The 13,262-nt window shown below is 47.1% G+C and overlaps 1 protein-coding gene across 1 annotated transcript in view; it reads left to right on the top strand.

Annotated features, from left to right (window-relative positions):
• Positions 1-374: 374 nt before the first annotated feature.
• RNF144A (ring finger protein 144A) overlaps positions 375-13,262 on the top strand; it is a 55,579-nt gene continuing 42,691 nt past the window's right edge. The window contains exon 1 of the mRNA XM_083431805.1: positions 375-777. The gene's annotated coding sequence lies outside the window, so the exon portion shown is untranslated. The remainder of the gene's footprint in view (positions 778-13,262) is intronic.

Here is a 13,262-nt window from a genome sequence, read left to right as displayed (position 1 = left end):
AGTTTCTACTCACACTCATCCTACCTATATTGGCCAGGGAGGACACAATCTCTCCTCGCTTTCTGTCACGGGTCGACGGCAGGCATTCGCACTGCCGCACAACCCACCCAGAGGCGCTTTTTCGCAACGGGTGAAGAAACCGCGCTTCTGGAGCGCCATCCGGAGGCCTATCCCGACCACGGGGCGCTGTGAGGGGCTGCTACCCCCCAGCCTCCGGGGGCTGCTACCCCCTCTTCTCCGGGGGCGCTTCTCCTTCCCAAGCCGGAGAAAGGAGACCCCCACCACGCCAAGCCTCCGCCCCGTCTGAGCGAGGCGCGAACTGGGGAGTCCGGCAGGGGGCGCGTCCTCCCCGCGCGCGCGCCGCGCCCCGACTTGAGCGGCGCGCTTCAAAGCCCAGCCGCCGCGGCTGCAAAGCCGCCGGAGCTTAATGGCGTCCTTGCGCTCAGATTAGCTGCTCCCTTTTCCTTCCTTCCTCCCTCCTCCTCCCCTTCCTTCGGGGAGGCGGGCAGCGGGCAGGAGGAGAAGAAGAAAAGGAGCGGCGGGAGAGGGAGAGGCAGAAGCGCCCAGGCGCGCGGGCAAGACTTCGCCGGGAAGGCAGCCGCACACAATGCGCCAAGAGGCAACACCCGGGCAAGGCAGCGCGGGAGACTGAGGCGCGGCGGTCCAGGCGAGCGGCAGGAGGAGAAGCAGCAGCAGCAGCAGCAGAGCAGGAGGGAAGAGGCAGCGGCGGCCCCAGTCCCCCCCTTCTTCCCTCGCGGCGGCGGCGGCGGCAGGAGGGTAAGGCGGCGCGGCGCGCTCGGCTTTGTGTCTGCTTGCATCCGACGGGGATGGCGCGCTCGCTAGGCCGCTCGCTCGGGGATTGGCGAGGCGGCTCCTTCTCCGAGGCGTCCGCACCGACACGCGCCTTTGTGTTTCCTTCCCGGTGACGAAGATGCGGGCATAGGAGCCCCTTCTTAGGGCCGAGGTCTCCCTTCGCCCCCCTCCCCCAAATAAAATATTGGAGGGGGCTCCCCCCCCCACAGTTTATGGACATTGCCGTTCAAATGGCTTGTGCGCACCGCCACGTCTTGTGATGGATTACGCGGGGCGGAGCTTACCTGGTCCCCCATCCCCAATATTTGGTTCAAGTTGGTACCCCTGTGCAGGGTTAGATTTTAGCCCCCGCTCCCCCAAGAGGTTGAGGTGGCGCCTTGGAGAAGTTCACTTTGCCCCCCAGGGCAGCTGGGAATGTGGATTCCAGCTTCTCGCCTCTCCCTCTGGCTGGGTCGGTGGGTGTGCCTCTTGGGTGGTGGGCATCCTTGGCTATTCTACTCGTTTTTCTCCACCAGGCAAATGAGCGTAGGAAGTTGGATCAGGCACCTCTTAACGCTTCTTGATTTATAAAGCGCTGTATAGGTAGCATTTCCCTGAAACAAAAAAAAAAAAAAATCCACGCAAGTCGTTGATCGCCAAGAGGCGCAAATTGCTTTTGTGTTGGTTATTTATCTCTCTTGGAATTGGTTTTCACGTCGGTTATTTATTTCCCTTAGCTGGCCTGCACACTGGCCAATAAATGACGGTATATGGGGGAAGACCTGCTTGATTGGCACCCGTGGCAGGTACAGATGGCTGTGGAAGTACTTTATTAGATAGCTGTGTGGCATCTTGTGGCACAATGGGTCATTGCATCTGGCTGTTGACCCTGAAGCCTGGTGGTCCGAGCCCACCAAGGCACAGCTGTGGGCAGGATTCCAGGGGGTTGGACTAGATGACCCTTGGGGTCCCTTCCGACTCTATGATTCTTTGTACACACGCAATTTAATATAATCATAGGCTTCTCTCCTGCTGTCCTCCTGCCGCATTTGGCATCCATCCTGACATGACCCTCCATTACAAAACCCTCTGCGCCCATGGGACACTTTTTGTTTTTTTGCTTAGTTTCCCCCACCCTGCCCTAGCCAAGGTAGAAGCAGGTTTGTAGAGACAGTACAAAAAGGCAGGGGAATGCAACCAGCACCCACAGCCTCCACTGACATTAATACTCAGGCAGCCTTGGAATCCCTTCAGATGGAGAAGCAGCAGCAGGGAGAGCAATCTCCCAACCTAATCCTTTCCACTGGCAGATTTTCTGCAGGGGGAAAAAGGGCGAGATCTGACAACCTTTGGCCGCACTTGAAGGTCTGAGTATGTGGGGAGGGCTGCCAGAACAGAGGGGAAAGCGTTGGGAGAGTATTTAAGAAGCTTTCAGAGGATTTAGGCCTGGGATGGTGCTATGTGTGTATGGATGGATGGATGTGATTATAACGCCCAGATTCCCCTTTGCTGGTTCTCTGATTTGTTGAGACATATTATATCCCCCGAAGGGACACGGGTGGCGCTGTGGGTTAAACCACAGAGCCTAGGACTTGCCAATCAGAAGGTCAGCGGTTCGAATCCCCGCGACGGGGTGAGCTCCCGTTGCCCGGTCCCTGCTCCTGCCAACCTAGCAGTTTGAAAGCACGTCAAAGTGCAAGTAGATAAATAGGCACTGCTCCGGTGGGAAGGTAAACGGTGTTTGCATGTGCTGCTCTGGTTTGCCAGAAGCGGCTTAGTCATGCTGGCCACATGACCCAGAAGCTGTACGCCGGCTCCCTCGGCCAATAAAGCGAGATGAGCGCAGCAACCCCAGAGTCAGTCATGACTGGACCTAATGGTCAGGGGTCCCTTTACCTTTACCTATTATGTCCTCCTGGAAGGTCAAGGCTGTAAGGCTGCGATGGGGAACCTGTGGGTCCCCTAGATGGTTTTTTTTAGGACTCCTAATTCCCATCATTTGAGAGCATTGGCCATTCTGCCTGGGGCTGATGGGAGTTGGATTCCAACAGCATCTGGAAGGCGGTATGTTCCCCATCCCTGCTGTTGGGTAATTGACTTCCTTTATTCTTATACCTGTGGACATTTTCAGATGAGCTGTCTCTTCAGAATACATTGTTGGGGAGCAGCTGCACCTGTAGTCATTTCATCCACCTCACGCTTATTGGTTCTGCCTTGAGTTGCAAGAGTGCTATCCAGCCATGTCCATCCCCTGTTGGAAAGCCATTTGATCCAGTGGAGTCTTCCATTAGAGCAGGGTTTCCCACACTTGGCTCTCCACCTGCTTTTGGACTACACTTCCCATTATCCCTGACTAGTGGTCCTGCTAGCTAGGGATGATGGGAGTGGTAGTCCAAAAGCAGCTGGAGACACCCAAGTTTGGGAAGCACTGGTTTGCACACACTGGTGAGGTGCTTCCACCCCTTTCCTGAACCCATTGGGCTCACCACTTCTTGTTATGGAGATCTTCTGTGTGAAATCCCTGCAATCACTCCGGCTAGAAAAGCACTGGCATTGCTGCTGGCTATTGCCGCCTCAAGTCATTGTGGTTGTCTGTGCAACCCTATAACCAGGGAGGCCTTGGGCGAGGCCACTTGAGAGATGGGTGGGGAAGAGAAAGTGGCCGGCTCGCATGTGTGAACCAGTCCCTTGTGATCATAAGGAACCAGATGGTAGAGCTTGCCTGGACCAATTAATGGACTACATAAGGGGGCAAGCTGGTTTATGGAGTACCTGGTTCACAATCTGGGAATGCTTTGTACCTCCTGTTCATATGTTTAGCAAGAGTCCTGATATAATAACAACAACAACAACAACAACAACAACAACAACAACAACAACTTTGCAACACATTCTTTGGGCACTTCACAAGTGGGTTTTTCAAAATGCAAGTGTGGAAGTGTTGAGGCTTAGAGTGCAAGCACCTTTCTCCCATTCCCTCCGTCCGCTGGAGGAGCCAGAGTTGCGTGAATGTCAAGTCCCTCTCTCTCTTATGTTGCTACTGGCAGATGCCTTGCTCTTGGAAGTTCAGATCTGCTAAAATGGCTTAAAGATTGTGTGTGCCTAAAATTAGCCTCAGGAGAAGTAGCAGAATTGTGCAAATAGCAAGTGTTGTTGTTGTTTAGTCGTTTAGTCGTGTCCGACTCTTTGTGATCCCATGGACCAGAGCACGCCAGGCACTCCTGTTTTCCACTGCCTCCCGCAGTTTGGTCAAACTCATGCTGGTAGCTTTGAGAACACTATCCAACCATCTCGTCCTCTGTCGTCTCCTTCTCCTTGTGCCCTCCATCTTTCCCAACATCAGGGTCTTTTCCAGGGAGTCTTCTCTTCTCATGAGGTGGCCAAAGTATTGGAGCCTCAGCTTCAGGATCTGTCCTTTCAGTGAGCACTCAGGGCTGATTTCCTTAAGAATGGATAGGTTTGATCTTCTTGCAGTCCATGGGACTCTCAAGAGTCTCCTCCAGCACCATAATTCAAAAGCATCAATTCTTCGGCGATTAGCCTTCTTTATGGTCCAGCCCTCACTTCCATACATCACTACTGGGAAAACCATAGCTTTAACTATATGGACCTTTGTTGGCAAGGTGATGTCTCTGCTTTTCAAGGTGCTGTCTAGGTTTGTCATTGCTTTTCTCCCAAGAAGCAGGCGTCTTTTAATTTCATGACTGCTGTCACGATCTGCAGTGATCATGGAGGCCAAAAAAGTAAAATCTCTCTGCCTCCATTTCTTTCCCTTCTATTTGCCAGGAGGTGATGGGACCAGTGACCATGATCTTCGTTTTTTTGATGTTGAGCTTCAAACCATATTTTGCGCTCTCCTCTTTCACCCTCATTAAGAGGTACTTTAATTCCTCCTCACTTTCTGCCATCAGTGTTGTGTCATCTGCATATCTGAGGTTGTTGATATTTCTTCCGGCAATCTTAATCTTAAAAATACCAAGTGTAGGAGGAACTATATGTTGCACTTCGAGACCGCAGAACTGCACAGAGGCCCCCTTACATGTTCTCTAAAGGAGCTCCGGTCATCTCATCCATAGGCTGGCCTGGCGAATATTCCACTCCCTCCAACTCTGCTGCCTGGAGAGGCTCATGTGCTATTCTTGGTATGTTTTTTAAAGCGAGCCTTGCTGAAGCCGCTGGCAGGAAACCCACACAAATTGACTCAGGATACTCATCATTTGCTGCAGGGAAACATAAAGGAGATAGATGGGGGCAGGGAGGGAGAATAGTACCCTCAAGAATGCTGTCAACGCAGCGTCGCTGGGCATTTATCCATAACCTTGCTTCACGTAAAGAGGCTAAGAGGGAGATCGAAGTGTAAGAAATAGAACACGGAGAAAGAAAGGCAATAAGTATTGTTTGGCCGAGTTGTCGTTCAGAATTGCTGTATGCAAGCTTTCAGGTGACGCAGGTTTCATCCCTCTGTAAATCAAAATTTAGGAATATATGTGTATGTGTTGCATCGTGTCTGGGCTGTACTTATTTACTTATAAACTTATTTATAAGCTGTCTTTATGGGCATAGTCCTTACAAGGCGGCTTACCTATCATAAAAACACAATACCATTTAAAGCCAAACTAGACCGTTTTAAATGCTAGCAGCACAAAATTACCCGAAACATAGACCAGTTAAAAATAAATGGAACAGCAGCATGAATTCCAGAAGCTAAAAAAGCTATGCATTCCAAAAGAGCTATTTAATTTTAGCTCCTAAAATTAAGGCCTAAATTTAAGAACTGGTTGGGGTTTTTTAAGCCTGTAGATTTTAATTTGCAAAGTTGAAGCCACCTGCAGTTGGGGATGAAATCTGGAATTTTAATTTTTGAGTAACTGCAACGGATGAATTAACTGGGTGGCTTATCATAAGGGATTCCATCCTTTGCTAACTAAACACTGACAGCATGAGAACTTCTCAGCTGTTGCTGTTTCGCCTGCATTTTTCATAATTCAATGGAGTTCTCTGCGTCCTTTCCATCTTGGCTTATATTTTGGGGCAGATTTCATTAATGTCATGAGTCATCCCAGGCTATTTCGAATCTAGTTACATCATAGGAATCTTATTTTATTCCAGCAGGTCTTCCGGTCTAATTATATGAGCCTCCCTCGCTGACCTTTGACCTCTTCACATCCTTCAGAATTCTTGTTCTCTTCTGCTCCCCGGCCATTTCTTCTCTGTAGCAGCACGCCAAGCCTTTATGGGGAGTTATGAGGATCCTATGGTTTCTGTTCAAGAGATCTCTCCATCCTCTTACCTTTTTTGCTTGTCAGTTTAAACATGAATATCTACTGAGGGTTTCCTTATTATCTATAAGAGGGGAAATCATCATCATCATCATCATCATCATCATCTGGCTGGGTTTCCCCAGAAACAGTAAGGGGGGGGGGGAGTTGAGTGAGATGGAAGGAACATTGCTGTAAATATTTACAGCACCATGGAGTTAAATCTGCAAGAGATGGAGCCCTTACAAAGGCTTGCTCTTGGCCTGTTGTGCAAAATTATCTGCAGTTTCTCAGCACAACGGTGGAATAGCTATACCTTTCAGCACAGGGGTCGAAACAGCTCTTTTATAGAGAGGAAAAATAATGAGAGAGAGAGAGAGAGAGAGAGCGCGCGCGCATCCTGTAGTGTAAGCTGATTGAAAATAAAGGCTAACAACTTTCTCTTCTTCTTTTGCCCTGGCAAGTTCCTTTGCCTATTTACAGCTGCCTGACAGGCAGAAATATAGCAGATGAAGCTTTTCCTGCCATGAACATGAATGGATGGCTAAAGCTGCACCTGCTACATTTCTGCATGCCAGGTAGGTGTTAAAGACCCAGGAGTCCTGCCAGGAAACATTTGGCAACCTTAGCTGGGGTGGGGGTGGGAATAGTACTAGTTGTGCTGCTTACTCGCTAATTGCTTATGCTGGTGTGATCTCAATGTCTTCTTTTCTTTCTTTTAATGGGGCACCAGTGTTTGGTTAATTGTACCCTTAGGTCAGGGGTCAGCAAACGTTTTCAGCAGGGGGCCGGTCCAATGTCCCTCAGACCTTGTGGGGGGCTGGACTATATTTGGGGGGGGGGGAATGAATTCCTATGCCCCACAAATAACCCAGAGATGCATTTTAAATAAAAGCACACATTCTACTCATGTAAAATCACGCTGATTCCTGGATCGTCCGTAGGCCAGATTTAGAAGGCGATTGGGCCGGATCTGGCCCCCGGGCCTTAGTTTGCATACCCATGCCTTAGGTATAGTGTCCATTTCATCAGCAGCCCTCAACTTCACACTGTACTTCTGAATCACAAAGGAGAAACTGGCTATTTTGAGGGGGGTGGGAATAGTGTTAGAAACTCAGATATATAAGCTAGGCGCCAAATGGCTCCTTAAACCAGGGTTGCAGTCGCCAAAACAGAATGTCCATTTGCCATTTTGGGGCAAGACAGCTCTAAAGTCTTATTTTTCAAATGATGTACTGACTCTGATTATCAGTTAAACATGTGGCTAGTGCAGAAGACAACCTTGAGCTTGGTTACGAACTTTGAGAAGAAAAGTCACTTGATCCACATAGATATTGGCCTATTCCTGCCTCTTTTTCTTCATGGTGACACGGACCATTCATAACACAAGAATATTCTGCACAACTGTGAGCAGGGCAGTGGGGTAGGGTAAGGGGAGACAAGCTACAACAATTAGCTATAACGTTGTTCCCTGCACAGAAAAAGCCAAGTTTGGTTCCTGAAATTCGTTCCGATTCTGAAGGTAAAATATAACTGATAGAATTCTGCAGGATGTGAAATTAGTGTGTGGAAACAGTCAAGATCCAATGATCCCCAGGCATGCACCTCCAGATGGTGTAGATGTCAGGCGCCATCTTGGCACCCAGGAATCTTCACTTGGTCGCAAGTGGCCAATAAAGGTAAAGGTAAATTCTCGTGTGGTTCAGGAATCGATTAAAGAAAGCAAAGAATCCATGTGACATTTTAACAAATAGCAAGTTTACTGTGTCATTAGCTTTCATGGACTGAAGTCTACTTCATCAGATAGGTGAACGGGTTATCTTAAGAGGCGCATTTATACATGGGTGGAAGAAACAGTGGGGGTCAGATGGCAGCGGAATGTATAGTGAAAGGCAATTTAATTATGTGGAGTAAGTTAAGGGAGGGATTCACAACAACAGTAGCTAGTGAAAACTAAATAATCTTAGATTTTCTAGGTTGCTTGGCACTAAATTTGTAAGCTTTTGAACTCAGGATATCTGGGCCTCAGGGATCTATCCATTCTTAAAAATGCCTGGAAGTTAAATGTTTTGAGAATGCTTGGCCACATGTTTCTGTCCAGGGTAACTCCAACAGCAGAGGTGTCAGCGGATGATATCGGTCGTGTGGCTATCCCTCCAAATATTTAGGGAAATGTTTTAGGGGACCGTCATCTGACACATTTCCCCAGTTGGTGCAGATGATGACTTCTTGCTGTTGGTGTCTGTTGGTGTTGCAGAATGTGTGGAACTTTCAGTGCAATTCATTTCCCCCCCGCATAGCTCTGAGGCATAGTTTGTGGAAATGTTTCGGCAGTGCGTTTAAAGGGCTGTTTGTTCAGAGTTCCACTCAGCACCAATGGCCTGTGCCCCCACCCTCAATTTAAGGAAGGTGGAAAGTTGTTTCAGCCTAACTGAGTTGTCCTTTGATGCCGTCACTCGCCGACACGCCTCAGGTTATTTTACGAGCAGATTGCCATCCTGTGTAATATAGAACATCCATCCATCTTTGTTTTGGCTGCTCGTACTTCTGGACTGCCCGCTAAATGCAGAGGCCAGCTTCTCCAGCATAGTTTGGTTCAGGAAAAAGACTGACCTACGCCTCTGAGAACACCTGAGTAGTGTTTCAGAAATGCTGCTTTATTGCATGAGCTGAAGTAAACTGCTTTTTATGGAAGGTATGTGGCATTTTTGCTTTGCAGTACTTTGGGGGGAAATGTTCAAGTGCCACCAATTAAATAGGACTATTCTTGGATTTTCCAAAATTAACTGGTTTGAAAATTCTATCTGTTTACTAGAACTTACAGTACAGTATCATTCCTAGATTTTTATAGGGAGGTAAAAGGAAGCTGCAGTCAGAGTTCTTTTTATCTATTTAGGTCTTTCGGCGCATTATGTTCCAGACATTTAAAAAACAATTGCAACCATAAATGGCTCAGTTGCTCCCTCGAAAGCCTCTAGATAATGTCTCATTCAGGAGCTGCCCATGTAATCCGCTCTTACTGTCTTCTCCAGAAGGATGTGAAAGAGGAAGAAATAAAGCAGCATATTAGCAGGATATCTCCAAACTCCAGTACACTAAAGCAGAACACTAGGTCTTTTTGGGTCCAGACTTTTGAGAAATAGGAACTCCAGCCCAGGTAGACATTTAGCTAATATTTTGAAAGGGTAGCTTTTGGAGGTATGAGCTTTCAACAGAAAACGGCACTCAAAATAATATCCTTTAAATTCTGCTCCAATTTCTAGATAGCTTTCCGCCGCTCCTGTGGGAATTCTTTGAACCTGAGGTGCAAAACTCTCATCTGAGGCGTGTTTCACGCATGAGTCACAAGCATCCCTTGATCTTTCTGTCAGCTCTCATTTGATTGACTGTTAAATGTCTCAGCTACTAAAAAGCCCTCTGTTTGTGATGGCAACTCTTTGCTGCCTGTGGTGATGGTCCATTATGAAGTTTGACAGTCATGAAGAAGGGCATGCATGTATGTATGGATCAGCCTGGAGATAGGTGTGACTCCAGCTAGATATCCAACTTTTAGAAAATACTTCCGTCTCAGCTACTTAGCTCCTGGCTGTCACATATGTCTATGGGTTAGACCCAATCTAGTTCTCTCTGCGCAGTGACTCTGTGTCAGGAGCAACTCAAACCGTGGCTTGGAGTATCTTCCCACAGCCATGGTTGTACTGCTCTAGCACATTTTTGTTTGCTCGAAGGTTTGCACTCCTGGCTTAAGTGTCTCCCTCATCCCACTAAAAAACACCCCCCCAGTTGACCACTGTCTCATTCCATGACCCAACTACTGACCTCTGGTTCCCATCTCCTGATTTCCCTCTGACAGCTGGTTGTGGCTTAGCTCTGATACAGAGCTGGGTACAGTGTGGTGGTTCTTAACACACACACACAGAACTATTTCCAGAGCCATACTTGACCTTGGATAAGCTGGCAGCACAAATGAACATTGAATTGGGTACCACATAGCAAGGGGCTCTTGGGCAAGCTGTGTACAGCAGCTTGCAAGTGATGTGCAGGTGTCCTGGCACGTGCTTTTCCTACCAATAAAGGCTTTCCAGTGTGGAGAGCCAGTGTGGTGTAGTGGTTAAGAGTGGTGGACTCGTAATATGGGGAACCGGGTTCGCGCCTCTGCTCCTCCACATGCAGCTGCTGGGTGACCTTGGGCCAGTCACACTTCTTTGAAGTCTCTCAGCCCCACTCACCTCACAGAGTGTTTGTTGTGGGGGAGGAAGGGAAAGGAGAATGTTAGCTGCTTTGCGACTCCTTCGGGTAGTGATAAAGCGGGATATCAAATCCAAACTCCTCTTCTTCCCTGGGCTGGACAGGCAAGAAGTTATTTGTAGCCCATTTGAGGTGCCAGCCTCCCAGCGAAGCCATGGAACTCCGCACCCAAGAAGCACTTGTGAGAGGTACATCCAAGCCAAAGTAGCTGCCTTGGTAGGAGCAGAGGTGAAGTACCACCAAAATCTTCTTCCCGTCTGGAGAGAACTGTGGCTGCTGGGAGCTGCTACTAGACTGCATCTGTGCCCCCCGAGGCACCATGAGATGTGCTGGCAGGGTGATCCTTACCCTGGATCTCTAAACCTTTGTTCATGGGCACCTAATCCTAGCCATAAGGGCCCACTTTGGGTATTCCCAGTGCTGCTGACAACTGAATGTTCTTCAAGCTGAGAGCAAAACAACAATCCCGTTGGGATGGTGTGAACTAGTCACCGTCTCCTCCAGCGATTCGGTAGGGGAGGGAGCAGGAGGCAAAGGAAACAAACACATCAGCCTAGAAAAAGAAAGCATCGTTTATTATTTAGAGGGACTCGATATGTTTGGAGATGCTGAGAATTGCTACAAAAGTGACTTGCACTTTCTGATGCTGCACTTCCTCAGTGCATCCAAACTGGAACTTTTGCATCTTTCCCCACACTAAGATGCTCAAGAAGATACCTTTCTATTCTGTGGGGAGATTGATCACCCTGAATCTTTGTGTTATCTAAAGGTGATTTCTTTAAATGTTTTTTAAAATTAGGATTTATAAAGAAAAATACAAAGATTATTATCAAATAGCTTTTTTTTGGTCCAAACTAAAACAATAATCTAAAGGGGGGGGGGGAGAGAGAGAGGAAAGAGGGTAAAGGAAAAAAGAAAGAAAGAGGAAAAGATAGAGAAAAAGGAATAGAAAAAGATTTCAAAGAGAGAAGTAAAGAAGCTGAAGAACTTTTGATTCTTCGTCTGACTTCTATATATAATTATTTACTTCATCCATTCCAGTATAATTTCAGTTTTTCCCTCGTTCCGTTCTGTTTGAAATCCATAGCCCAATTCAGTCATTTGATTTCTTTCCCCATTTCCATGTGTGCTGGATACATTTGAGGAGGACGGATCGTGCCCAATAGCTCTGTCTTCCAAACTTTTTGTGTTCAGTGCAAACATGGAAAGGGGTTTTTCTGCGTGTATACAGCTGTATGTACATTGGCTTCTCCAAATGGTTGGACACCCAGATTTCATGAAGAACCTTTTTTAGCTTCCAGATGTTCCTAAGTACAACTTGCATCATCCGTGGCCATTGGCCATGCTTGTTGGGGCTGATGGAAGCTGTAGTTCAGCAACATCTGGAGCGCCAAAGGTTGTCCCCTCTGGCAAGGCACACAGATCTGCTTTCAACTTGCACAGAACCATGGAAATCTGATAGATACATATAGTTTGTGAGAGAACGAGTGAAGCACTAATACTTTCTGTCAGTGATATCCTGTTGGAACAGATGAGACTTCCCATCTGAAGAAGTCTGAAGCTCATTATGTGTGGTGCCTCCTGTACTGGAAAAGGAAGAGCATTTCAGAGGGTGGGTAATACCGCAGAAGAGACCCACATCTGAGAAATTGTTAAACAACAGTTTGCCAGTGGTGGTATGGTTAGCAATGCCCCCTCTGAAGATTTTATGGTTCAGCTGGGTATACAACAGAGTGGTCGTGCTTTGTAACTTCTGAGAAACCTCTGTTGTGTTTTTCTTTCTTGTATCTCCCTTTTAATTTTGCGTTAACAAACTTTTATGGCCCCGGATCATCTGCTCAGTCCACTAAGTATTACATACGTAGTATTTTGAAACACAGGGGGAATTTGAAGTAAAGGGCATTTTGACAGGTGTGGTCTCATTTTATCTAGTAGTGCACTTCTTGTGGTTTTCATTATGCTCAAGATGAGATGAATGGGATACTGTTTTAATGTGCCTTGGAACATTATTTCTGAACTGTCACAGCCTTGGATGGACGCAGACCAAAGTTGGTGTGTGTGTGTGTGTGTACAGGAAGCTTTCCAGTACGAATGATTCAGTGCCAAACTGCTCTACACAGGGTTTTAAAAGTGATTTGACTTCAGTGAATTGATAAAATCTCAAGAACGTTTTGAGCACCTACATCATGAACGGGAACTCTGTGGCCCTCCGGATTTTGATGAGCTAGAGCTCATCATCAGCTCTGACCATTGACCATGCTGCTTGAGGCTGATGGGAGCTGGAATACATTAACATAAGAGGACCACAGGTTCCCTGTCCTACGCATGCACACTAATTTTACACATATGCTGGTGGCTTCTGTGAATTGGTGTGGCCAGCCCCACTTAGACAACACATAGTGGATTTCGAAATAAATCTAATCCGAGACAGGTGGAATTCCAGACTGTTAGAGCCACACCCCATAGCTGAACATTTGGTGGGGGGGGGGGTCATTCACAAGCAGGTTGAAGTCAACTCACTTCTGCATATAGTAACTGCCCTGTTATTGGAAGAATCATCACAAAGTTACTTCTCATGGGGTGAATATTTCATTTTAATATGCCTGTTTATGATTCAGAGCAGATATTTGCACCATGGGGGGGAAGCAACGAAAATTAATTTGCCCTGATAGGTAAGTGCCAACCTTTGCCAACAAACAGGGCATACAAACAAAATAACCCCAAATATGGTAAAATTGCCTTATGTTGACCTTTCTGTATCAAAAACAATGGGTGGAACTGGGCGTTGTTTTAAGACCATTGAGAAAAATGAAGAGTCCATCATTCCTCCAGGGGTTGTTGATCCTCTCCTGATTTCATCCTCTAATTTTAGTAAAAGAGCTAAAAGCATGCATGTACGAAAAAATGAATAGCAAATCATGAAATCAGAAATACATACGTTGCTGATAAGGAGAGGAGCTGCTA

Source organism: Podarcis tiliguerta (assembly GCF_965153285.1).
Source record: "Podarcis tiliguerta genome assembly, chromosome: 3".
NCBI classification, from domain to species: Eukaryota; Metazoa; Chordata; class Lepidosauria; order Squamata; family Lacertidae; genus Podarcis; species Podarcis tiliguerta.
The sequence above is the reverse complement of the archived record's forward strand: the minus strand, read 5'-3'. Positions and strand labels throughout refer to the sequence as shown.